A 12762-nucleotide genomic window follows, 5' to 3' on the forward strand; every position below is an offset into this window, starting at 1 on the left:
CATTTTAATGTAATTTGCATCCAAAATAAGGGTTAGGAATCATTATCATAAGCTTTGATAATATATTTTGACATGTGAATAAGGCTATGATATTAATTTGTATAAATAAATTGTACAAGTTATGAGCACTTTTGATTATGAGTAAATTATTTGGAGTTTTTTTTGGGATGAGAATAGTGAAACTTGAATTCTTATTACTATTATACAATTAACTTTGAAGTTTGAGTCTTGAGTTGGTTGCATTATGTAAATGTCTAAGATTGAATCTTATTGTCATCATAAATATTTGAAGATTTTATATAATATGTATTATGATGTGGAGCCTAATTAGACTCAAAGGTTTATCTATCATGGTTTTCTCCCCATATTATTTCTACGAGGGTTTGTGGGTAGCGCTCCCAAGATAGGGTCAAGGGGCAATGCCCCTGCGGGGTCCTAGGGTAGTGCCCTAGGTGCACTCCCTATCATAGTACAAGGTGAGGTTGATGGACAACACCTTAGTGGGATTTTTTGGGAGAAGCACCCCCGAAGCCAAAAATGACCTTATATTATAAAAGGAGTCAATTTCTATTTTCCTATTAGATGAATTATTCTAGCCTTAATTTCATAAGTTGCAAAAACTTGTATAAAAGGCTTAGGGTTAGGGGTTTCATAAGGTAATGGTGATATTGTAGCTTCTTGTGGAGGTATTGAGATGTAAGGCATTATAGATTGTAATCACTGGATAATAATAATATTGGACTTGTTGTTTGTGGATGTAGCCCAAGAATTGGGTGAACCACATTAAATCTTAGTGTCTTGTGTTCTCTTATGTGCAATCTATTATTTTCTAATATTGGTTATATTTACATGTAACTATTATTTCTATATGAGGTTCACCCTAACAAGTGGTATTAAAGCCAGATAGTCATCATTTCTTTTCTTTAGCAAACGATCATCATTTTTTTTGTGACCCTCTACAGGAAGGTCTCATGGTTGAGTGGGAGCTATGGTAGATGAGGGTAAGCTAAAGATGGAGAAATTTAATGGGAAGAAATTTTAGTTATGGAAGATGCAAATGGAGGACTATCTTTATCAGATGGATTTATGGAAGCCATTAGAAAGAAAAATAAAGAAACAAGGAACTATGATAGATGAGGACTAAGAGATTTTAGATAGAAAGGCACTTGGAAGCATTTGATTATGCTTGGCACCATCAGTGACATTTAACAAACAAAAGTGAAGACGATAAAAGAGTTGATGCAAACCCTAGCAAATCTGTATGAAAAGCCTTCCACTTCAAACAAGATATTTCTCCTATCATGGAAAAATAAAGAAACAGGGAACTATGATAGATGAGGACTGAGAGATTTTAGATAGAAAGGCACTTGGAAGCATTCAATTATGCTTGGCACCATCAGTGACATTTAACATTACAAAAGAAAAGACTATAGAAGAGTTGATGCAAATCCTAGTGAATCTGTATGAAAAGCCATCCACTTCAAACAAGGTATTTCTCCTAAAATCTTTATTTAATATGAAGATGATAGAAGATATATTTTTTGCGAATCATTTAAATGAGTTTAATACTATTACTAGTTAGTTATCTTCTGTGGGTATTAATTTTGATAAAGAAATTAGGGCTCTCTTGATTTTTTGTTCTTTGCTTGAAAGCTGGAATGGCTATGAGCAATTCTATTTTTGGATCTAATACCCTAAAATTTGATGTGATTGGTGTTATTCTGAGTGAGAATACCCTTAGGAAAATCTCAGGTGGATCTACATCAGGAAGTTCTTTGAACACACAGAGAAGAGGCAAAACAACTGAGAGAGGAAATAATTCTAGAAATCATGGGAAATTAAGAGGAAAGTCAAAGGGGAACATGTCTCAATCTAGAGGACCAAGAGATTGTTGGTATTATAGGAAACTAAGGCATAAGAAGAAATATTGTTGGACTCAAAAGAACAATGAAGGATATAAACCATAAGGGAACAAGGAGGCAAATGTGGTAAATAACAAATCTGAAGAGAATGTTTTTCTTCTTTCTTTAGAAAGTATTGATGATTCATGGGTTTTAGATTTTGGTGCTACATTTCATGCTACACCTCACAGAGGTTATTTTATTGATTATGTCCAAGGGGATTTTGGGCTTATTTATTTAGGGGATAATGAACCCCATCAAATTTTTGGAAAGGGAAAAGTTAATATTAAGTTGCAAAATTGGAATCAATGGCTTCTACATGAGGTAAGACATGTTCCAAGGCTAACAAGGAATTTAATTTTAACAAGGAAACTCAGTGATGAGGGTTGTGTAGTTAATTTTAATAATAAAATTGGAAGGTTTCAAAAGATTCCCTTATTGTAGAAAAATGTATGAAAGTAAGCACCTTGTATCTTTGTATAGGTCATACTGTTCCTTCTGCTTTCATTATTCAAAAGAAAAATGAAAGTTCAAGAACAATTGTTGTAGTTGAGTAGGGAGAACAAATAACTATCATAGATTCTAATACAATGTTATGGCACAATAGAATTGAGCACATGAGTGAGAAAGATATGAAAGTACTTTATTCAAAGCAAGTTTTACCAGGTCTGAAATGTGTTAATATGGATTTCTGTGAAAGTTATGTATATGGAAAACAAAAGAGACTGATTTTTGTGAAGATTGGGAAGGAAAAGAAAAGTGAGAGATTAGAGCTTGTGCATACATATGTATGGGGACTAACTCAAGTATCTTCCCTTGGTGGCTCTCATTATTACGTTACATTTATTGACTGATGCAACTAGAAAAGTATGAGTTTATTTCCTTAGACATAAATTTTATGTATTTCAAACTTTTAAGAAATATAAATTCTTGGTTGAAAATGAGAATGATAGGAAATTAAAATATCTCAAATTTGATAATGGTGGTGAGTAATACAGTCATGAATTTGAATATTAGTACTCTAATAATGGTATTTGTAGACAAAAAACTATTCTAAGGATTCCACAAGAAAATGCAGTGGTTGAATGCATGAACATGACTATAATACAGAGTGCAAGAAGCATGAGGTTGCATGCAAGGTTTCCCTTAAACATGTGGGTGGAGGTTGTTAATACTAATATATATTTGATTAATAGAGGTTCCTCTACTCCTTTGGGTTGTGGTATTCTAGAGGAAGCATGGAATGGTAAGAAGGCGAGTTATTCTTTTCTCAAAACCTTTAGTTATGAAGGATTTTCTCATATAGATTCTGAAAATAGAACCAAGATGGAAGCTAAGTTAAAGAAATGTATATTTGTTGGATACAAAATTGATGAATTTGCTTATAGGATTTGGGATTTTGAAAATTGTAAAATTGTAAGAAGCAGGGGTGAAATATTGAATGAGAAAGTGTTGTAGAAAGATTTGTTGCAACAACATGATAAGAAACAAAATGATTATGTAGTGCTAGATGATACTCCAAAAGATGATGCTCCAATAATTCCTCATGATGTGTAACAACTATAACAATAAATACCACACACCCCAGTGAATGTTAGATGGTCAACAAGGCTAAGTAGACCTTGAGAAAGATTTTCTTCTTCTTTGTATTTTATTTTACTTACTGATGCTGATGAACCTAAATTTTATGATGAAGCTATGTAGGTGGATACTTAGATTTAGTGGGGGTTTGCAATGAAAGAAGAAATAGACTCTTTGCTAAAAAATAAGACATGTGATTTATGCAAGTTGCTTGTAGGTAAAAGGGCTTTACAAAATAAATGGGTTTTAGGTTAAAAGAAGAGAATGGAAGTAAGAAATGATTTAAAGCCAAGTTAGTGGTCAAAGGATTTGTAGAGAAAAAGGGCATTGATTTTGATGAGATATTTTCTCTTGTTGTTAAAATGACTTCTATTCGCATTATTTTAAGTATTGTGGCTACTGAAGATTTGCATTTGGAGCAATTTTATGTTAAAACAACCTTTCTTCATGGTGATTTGGATAAAAAGATCTATATAACACAACCACAGGGATTTGAGGTCAAAGGTAAGGAGAACTTAGTGTGCAAATTGAAGAAAAGTTTATATGGCTTGAAGAAAGCATCTCGACAATGGTATCTAAAATTTGATAGTTTTATGCATAAGCATGGATAGAGTAGGTGTAATTCAGATCATTGCATTTACTTTAAGAGGTTAGATGATGACAACTACATTATTTTATTTTTATATATTGATGACATGGTTGTAGTTGGGTCTAAAATGGATCACTTTGAAGGGTTAAAGGAACAATTGACACATTCATTTGCTATGAAAGATTTGGGAGTTAAAAAAAAATCCTTCACATGAAGATTTTCATAGATAGGTAGAATATGATACTAACACTATCTTAGGCTGATTATATTGTGAAGGTGTTGCAACATTTTTCTATGGAAAATGCTAAAGCTGTCAGCACATCTTTACCTAGTCATTTGAAGTTGACTAAGGAGATGTGTCCCAAAACACAAGAAGAGGAGGATAAGATGTCTAAGGCACCTTATGCTTTAGCTATAGCAAGCTTAATGTATGTTATGATATGTACGAGGCCATATGTTGCACATGCAGTGGGAGTCATTAGCAGGTATATGAGTCATCCAAGAATTGAGAATTGGAATGTTGTAAAATGGATTCTCAAATATTTGAGAGGTACATCTAGTAAGTGTTTATGCTTTGGGGGCTCTACTACTAATTTATAGGGATATGTTGACCCAAATTTGGTAGGGGATATTGATACTAGGAAAAGTACTACAAGTTATGTATTTACTATTAGTGGGGCAATTGTGAGTTGGGTTTCTTGATTACAAAAGGTTAATGCTTTATCCATTGCAAAGGTAGAGTATGTTGCTGCTACAGAGGCAACCAAGGAGATGATATGGCTTTAGTTCTTCACTACTTCATGGAAGAGTTGGAACATCCACAAAGGGATAACTATTTGTTCATAGATAGCTAATGTACCATTCATCTTGCAAAGAATTTAGCTCTACATTCAAAGAAAAAAATACATACAGTTGTGGTACCACTTCATTCGATCAGTTTTGGATGATGGATATGTTTAAAATATAAGCTAGGCTAAGTTACTGAGAGGGGAGGGGTGAACTAGTAACCAATAAAACTTAATCTTAATTCACCAATTAATCCTTGATTTAATTGCATACAGGAAAAACTAAAAGCATTAAAATATTCATAACATTTTGACACACAATATGGTGACCCATAAACCTTCCAAAAAGAAAGTAAAATTGGGGTCCTATGATTTTCCCTATTAGGAGCAATAAGGACTACAGGTCCACCTTGTAAAAATATTTACAAACATACAATGAAGTATGCACTTGGTAAAGAGATTTACAAAATACTATTAAGTCTACCTTGTGAAAGGATTTAACTTTTCACTTGCTAGGATGAACCAATGGTTGATCTCTAATTTATAACCTTGATTTACTAAATGAGATTCCTTTGAGTGTAATGATCACCTTGCTGTGATAGATAAATCTTTGTTGCTCCTTATACTGCTATAGTCTTTTTTTACTTTGCACTTTTGCTCTATATATCTTCCCTTTTTTTAAAATTCCATACATACTTGGATGTGATACAATACATTACATATATACCAATTCAATTTATAATTTATCAAAGTCAACTACAATACTAGTTTCACCAAAATACACAAAGTCAACCTAACTACTAGTACTCAAGTTCTGAAGACAAACTCAGTGAGGTTCTTACACTTGGCAACAATTATCAAAATTCAACATCATCATGCACTTGGTAGATGTAGAAGCTTGGTTTATACTAATCACTTCCAAGTAGTTTGAACTTGGTCTACATTGGTGACTCGGTGAAAATTGCAAAACTCATGATATAAACTAAATCACTTGGTTGACATTGCATAGCTCAGTCAACTCTATTACTACTATATGCTCTCTAAAATGGTTGCCTAGACTATGGCTTCTCATTCTTTAATTTATTATTTTTCTAAATCAATGCATTGCAATATTTTATTAAATCAATTCAAACCATTTCCTTGATCAAATTGTAATTAATTTAGTTATTTCAATAGTTCCTAAGGTTTTATCATCTTATTCTAAATCTCATTTAATTAAAAGAAAAAATCTTTTTTAATTAAATAAATAAATCCCTAGTTAAATATCTCTCTGTGATGAAAAAAGGAAATAAATTAAATATAAATAAATAAAATCTTTTTTTCTCTACACTTAAATGCACATATCTCTAAATGGGATTCCTTAATTTCCTCTTTCCACTTTCTACTCAAATACTCCACTTTTCTCATTGGTGGAATTTTGTCTCACATGGATCAAACTCTATTATCCCATATTGGTTGTGGGAAGCCTCCCACCTTCACATTTTCCTTTATAAGGAGCCCTCTCCTTCTCATTTTCATATAGATAAATATATAGAGAAGTAGAGAGAGATATAGAGAAATATAGATGAAGATTTTATTGTTATGCTATAGGTTTGGAGAGCAATTTTGGAGGAGTTGAGCATTAGGGTTTGAGCCTTAGGGTTTGGACATTGGAGCTTCATTGTAACTTCTCTCTTCTTGTCTTATTCTCTCTTGCATCCATGGCTTCCATTATTAGGTTGCATCCTTGCATTTTCATATTATCTTAGAGTCATATTTGTTTTCATAGATTAATATTGCATTGTTATTTCCTTTCATAGATTAGATTTCCTTTCTTGCATTGCTTTGCATTATTATCATTTAGATTAACTTTCATCTTCATTTGTATTCATATTTTGATCTTTGAATCTCTTATTTTATGGTGTACTTGCATGGACACAAATTAGGTCAAACTAAGGGCCTCCATTACCAACCCTTGCACTCCATGAATAGATAGCTATAATTCACCATTTGAGATCTCATTCTTCAGAAATATTGGATATAATGACTCATAGAAGTGTGTCAACATTTTAGCACACAATTTCAATCTTGGTATAAACTAAATCACTTGGTTGACACTATATAGCTTGGTCAACACTAGATTCTCATTGTTGTAGTTGCAAGCTTGGTATACTCTGGAGAACTTGGTTTGCACTGAGAAACTTGGTAGACATTATGAATCTTGGTTTATATTGATAATTACCAACTTGGTAGATATTGCTTGATATGAACTAAATATTGTTCTTGGGACTTGGTAGCAACTATAGAACTCGGTAGAACCTGAGTTACTTGGTTAACACTATTAACTGCAGTATAATCTCAGTAGCTACTAACCATCTGAATAAGTGTGTGTGTCACTAATAAACAAACTTAACAATAATTTCAACATGATAATTAAAGATGGAGAATATACATATAGATGATAATCCAACAGATATGTTTACCAAGGTAGTAACAAGGGAGAAGTTGAACTCCTCTTCAGCTTCAGTTGGTCTTCTAGACTAAATAACATAAAAGAAAAAAAGAGTCTAGGGTGGTTTGATATTAAAGTTGGAGCTATAGATTTAGCAGTGCTATGATCAGTCTCCAAGTGGGAGGTTATTGTTGTGGAGTATGACCAACCTCCAAGTGGGAGATTATTGTGATGTGGGGCCTAATCAAACTCGAAGGTTTATTTAGCATGGTTTTCTCCCCATATTATTTCTATGGAGGTTCTAGGGCAATGCCCCTAAGATGAGGTCAAGGGGCAATGCTCCTATAGGGTCTTGGGGTAGGTGCATTCCGTATCATAGTATAGGGTGGGGTCAAGGGGCAACACCCCCGTGAGGGTTTTCAACGGCAGTGCCCCTGAAGCCAAAAATGACCTTATATTATAAAAGGCATTGGATGCTATTTTTCTATTGGACAACTTATTCTAACCCTAATTTTGTAAGATTCAAAAGCTTGTATAAAGGGCTTAGGGTTAGGGATTTCATAAAGTAATGGCAATATTGTAACTTCTTGCGGCATTATTGAGCTATAAGGGATTGTGAACTGTAATCATTGGATACTAATAATATTGGACTTGTTGTTGGTGGACATAACCTAGGAATTGGGTGAACCATGTTAAATCTTGGTGTCTTGCGTTCTCTTATGTGTGATCTATTATTTTTTGATATTGGTTATATTTGCATGTAACTGTTATTTCTATCTGAGGTTCACCCTAGCAATATGCTTTATCCTCGAAACACAAGAAGACTTCAAATAAAGTTTTTAATTTATTTATGGAATTTGATATCAATATTGCTTGCTTATCCATCTCTTTGAGAGCTTCATTCATGGAAACCCATTATATATGCTCTTCTTATGATTCCTATAGCTATGGTTGTTGCATTTTTTCTTACATATCTTTTGTCTATCATTATCTTGGTGTAGAGAACCTAACAACCCTTATTTTGACATTGTTTGTGTTGTTGTTTCTTTGAGACTTGTTGTGACTCTAGCCAAGTTAGGGTGGTGTGTTGGCATTGTTAGATCAAGTTGGTTTGACTAAGCCTTGTTTAGGTATGTCCAAGCTAATAAAAACTAGGAAAGACACTAGGTGGTCAAAGTGGGTCAAAGTCCATATAATGATGTTGTGGAGGAGGATCTTTCAAACATTGTTGCTCATGAGGAGGGAAAATTGAAAAAATGGGTAGACAATTAGATGGTTCCACTATTCATCCACTCGAAAAGGGAGAATATATAGGAGGAAAAGGAATCAGGCAACCCATGAGAGGGAAACTCAATGGAGATATTTCTAGAGTATAATTCATGATGCGAAGAACATAATTTATTTACAGTTGGAATGGAGCTGGAACAATATTGTATAATATCAATGAGGTTGCATTCATAGTTGAAGGGACAACTAGGAAAGTGGATAGCATAGAGGGAGAGTCATGTATTGTACTGCAGGAGGAATAAATTCTTGTGCCCATGGATCCAAATTGGTTGTCATGGATTTATACAATTGTTGTGCCTCCAATATTCCTCAAAATATACCTCTGTAAGGGAAATGATAGAATGAGGAATCTAATTTTGAAAGTTGTGGCAAGAAAAAATGTTTCCAAGTGGCCTTTTGGTGGTGGTCTTCTTATTTTCATGTCAAGTCCTCAATAAACTAATCTTGCACACAAATGTATATTGAATCCATGGCTTCTTGCATGAAAAAATAATCACATCATTGGTCTTCTTATCTATACTAATATCAAAAGGAAATGAAAATGCAACACTATTTGTGAAATGCTTGAGTAGAAGTAGTATCAATCAGACAACTTAAAAGAATGTAAAACACAATCTTTGTGAGAAGGGCCAAAGAGGAAAATGTATTAAATGTCAAATTTTTACCTTGGATTAAGTTAGTTCATGTTTGTACAATACTTTTTTCTTCATTAAAATTTCCTTTAAGTGTTCAACTTCTTGTATCTTTTTCATTCTTTCAATTATTGACGCACAATATTTAGTGACTCTTAGGGTCAATTCTATTTGGCATGCCTAAGAATATTCAAGTGGTCAATGAGACATGATGAGCTTGGGACAAGGGTTTACCCAACCACTTAGACCTAATGGAACAAATAGTTTGATCCCATGAAAAATGGTTAGAAAGATTCACCATTTGACGACTTTGTACTAGCCAACACTACAAGTTTCAACATCACTTGAGATGGGGCTGCAAAATTGTTGTGATGTGGAGCCTAATAAGACTCAAAGGTTTATTTGGGATGGTTTCCTCCCCACATTATTTTTACAGCATTTTGGGAGAATTGCCCCCAAGATGGGCTCTTGGGGTAGTGCCCTAGGTGCACTCCCTATCACAGCATAGGGTGGGCTCGAGAGGCAATGCTCTTGTAGGGGTTTTAGGGGGCAGTGCCCCTAAAGCCAAAAGTGACCTTATATTGTAAAAGGCATTGAATTCTATTTTCCTATTAGATGACTTATTCTATCCTTAATTTTTTAAGTGACAAAATCTTGTATAAAAAGGCTTATTGTTAGGGATTTCATAATGTAATGGTGATATTGTAGGTTCTTGCGGCAGTATTAAGCTATAAGGGATTGCAAATTGTAATCACTAGATATTAATAATATTGGACTTATTGTTGGTGGACGTAGCCTAGGGATTGGGTGAACCATGTTAAATCTTGGTGTTTTGTGTTCTCTTATATGTGCAATCTATTATTTTTTTATATTGGTTATATTTGCATGTGACTATTATTTCTATCTGAGGTTAATTGTAACAAGTGGTATCAGAGCCAGGTTGTCATCAATTTCTTTATCTTAAACTCTCAATTTTTTTAGCTAGACCATCATTTTTTTTTTTTAGCAATCCTCTATAGGAATGTCTCATAGTTGAGTGAGAGTCCCATGGTTGAGTGGGAGCTATGGCAGATGAGGGTAAGCTAAAAGTGGAGAAGTTTAATAGGCAAAACTTTTAGTTATGGAAGATGCAAATGGAAAACTATTTTTATTAGAAGGATTTATGGAAGCTATTAGAAGGAATAAAAAGAAACAAGGAGCTATAATAGATGAGGACTTGGAGATTTTATATAGAAAGGCACTTGAAAACATTCGGTTATGCTTGGCACCATAAGTGATATTTAACATTACAAAAGCAAAGATGAAAGTAGAGTTGATGCAAATCTTAGCAAAACTTTATGAAATGTCCTCCACTTCAAACAAGGTATTTCTCATGAAGCATTTATTTAATATGAAGATGATAGAAGGTGGATCTATTGCAAATCATTTAAATGAGTTTAATATTGTTACTAGTCATTTGTCTTTTGTGGGTATTAATTTTGATGAATAAATTAAGGCTCTTTTTTTTTGTTCTTTTCCTAAAATATAGAATGGCTTGGTAATGGTTGTGAGTAATTCTATTTCTAGATCTAATACCCCAAAATTTGATGATGTGATTGGTGTTATTCTGAGTGAGAAAACTAATAGGAAAACCTTAGGTGGATCTACATTAGTAAGTGCTTTGAATGCACAAAGTAGATGCAGAAGGATTGAGAGATGAAATAATTTTGGAAATCATGGAAAATTAAGAGGAAAGTCAAAGGGGAAGAGGTCTCAATCTAGAGGACCAAGAGACTGCTGGTACCGTGGGAAACTAGGGTATAAGAAGAAAGATTTTTGGACTTGAAAGAAAAATGGAGATAAACTAGAAGGGAACAAGAAAGAAAATGTGGTAAGCAAAAAATATGAAGAGGATGCTTTTCTTCTTTCTTTGGAAAGTATTGATGATTCATGGGTTTTAGATTCTAGTGCTTCATTTCATGCTACACCTCATAGAGATTAGTTTATTGATTATGTCCAAGGGGATTTTGGGCTTGTTTATTTTGGGGATAATGAACCCTATTAGATTTTTGGAATGGGAAAAGTTAAGATTAAGTTGTAGAATGGGAATCATTGGCTACTACATGAGGTAAGACATGTTCCAAGGTTGAGTAAGAATTTAATTTTAGTAGGGCAACTTGGTGATGAGGGTTATATAGTTAGTTTTAATGATAAAAATTGAAATATTTCAAAAGGATCCCTTGTAGTAGCAAAAGGTGTGAAAATAGGCACCTTATATATTTGTATAGGTCATATTGTTTCTTCTAATTTGATTATTTCAGAGAAAAATGAATGTTTAGGAATAGTTGCTATAGTTGGGCAAGGAGAAAAAATGACTGGTGTAGATTTTGATACAATGCAATGACACCACAAACTTGGGCACGAGTGAGAAAGGTATGAAAGTACTTCATTCAAAGAAAGTTTTACCAAGTCTAAAATGTGTTAATATGGATTTATGTAAAAGTTGTGTGTATGGAAAACAAAAGAGAGTGAGTTTTGTGAAGACTAGGAAGGAAAAGAAAAGTGAGAGATTAGAGCTTGTGCATATAGATGTATGTGAACTAGCTTAGGTATAATCCCTTGGTGGCTCTTATTATTAGATGTATATGGACTAGCTCAGGTATCATCACTAGAAGGATATCTAAAATACCTTTCCAATGATAAAAATAATTCCCAAATTAGAGATTGGATGCTCAAGATATGTCTCCCAGAGTGAAAAATAGAACCCCTAACTTTGATAGTAGAAAAAGCCATCAAATCTGAAAGTTACCTGTACCACTATGATGGGATAGAAAACATCTTTATGGAAATATCTTTTTTGTGGGAAAAAAGTCTCTATCCTCGAGATATGAGAAAAAAAACTAATGGTAGGTCCAAATAAGCCCTGAAGGGGTGACAGGAGTGCTGATGTCAATAGACGATGAGCATAAATTTGATGGTCAAAAAAACATTAAGGCAAAAGAATGCCTGAATATATTACCCCTACTAGAAAAATATTTGATTGTTGAAAAAAATATCACAATAGAAATGTGAGCTAGAGCCAAAAAACAATTTTTTGGCCATAATGAAACATGCGTTTTAAAAAAAACGCATTAAAAAACCACAAACAGTTGTGGCAAAAGAAACCACCAAATTTTACATAAGACAAATACCACCTTTAAAAAGTGTAGGGGCTAAGTATGTCAAAGTTGAGGTGGAGTGCAAAGTGCATGAAGAAGGCCACTCAGTGGCCAAAACTCAAGTGGCTTGCAGGAGTATAGAGGTGGTCATACCAAGTTTGTAATCTTGTGTTGTACCCTACGATAGTCGTGTCAAAGTCCATGTGGGAAAAAAGGGCCCAAAAGCAATAACATCATCCAAATAAAACATCACACCCATTGAAGATAAAGCATATAGGAAAACCACACAAAAAAGTGTGGAAGAGCTCTATGCGACTCGACAAATTGCCCAACCTAGCATGTTTTAAAACTAAAAAAATGCCACAAATTGTCGATAACAAAGGATGGCCTTGCGTACACAAACTCCAATCAACACCACA

This window comes from Cupressus sempervirens, chromosome 1 (genome assembly GCF_028749045.1).
Source record: "Cupressus sempervirens isolate cs-2001-9-10 chromosome 1, ASM2874904v1, whole genome shotgun sequence".
Taxonomy (NCBI): domain Eukaryota; kingdom Viridiplantae; phylum Streptophyta; class Pinopsida; order Cupressales; family Cupressaceae; genus Cupressus; species Cupressus sempervirens.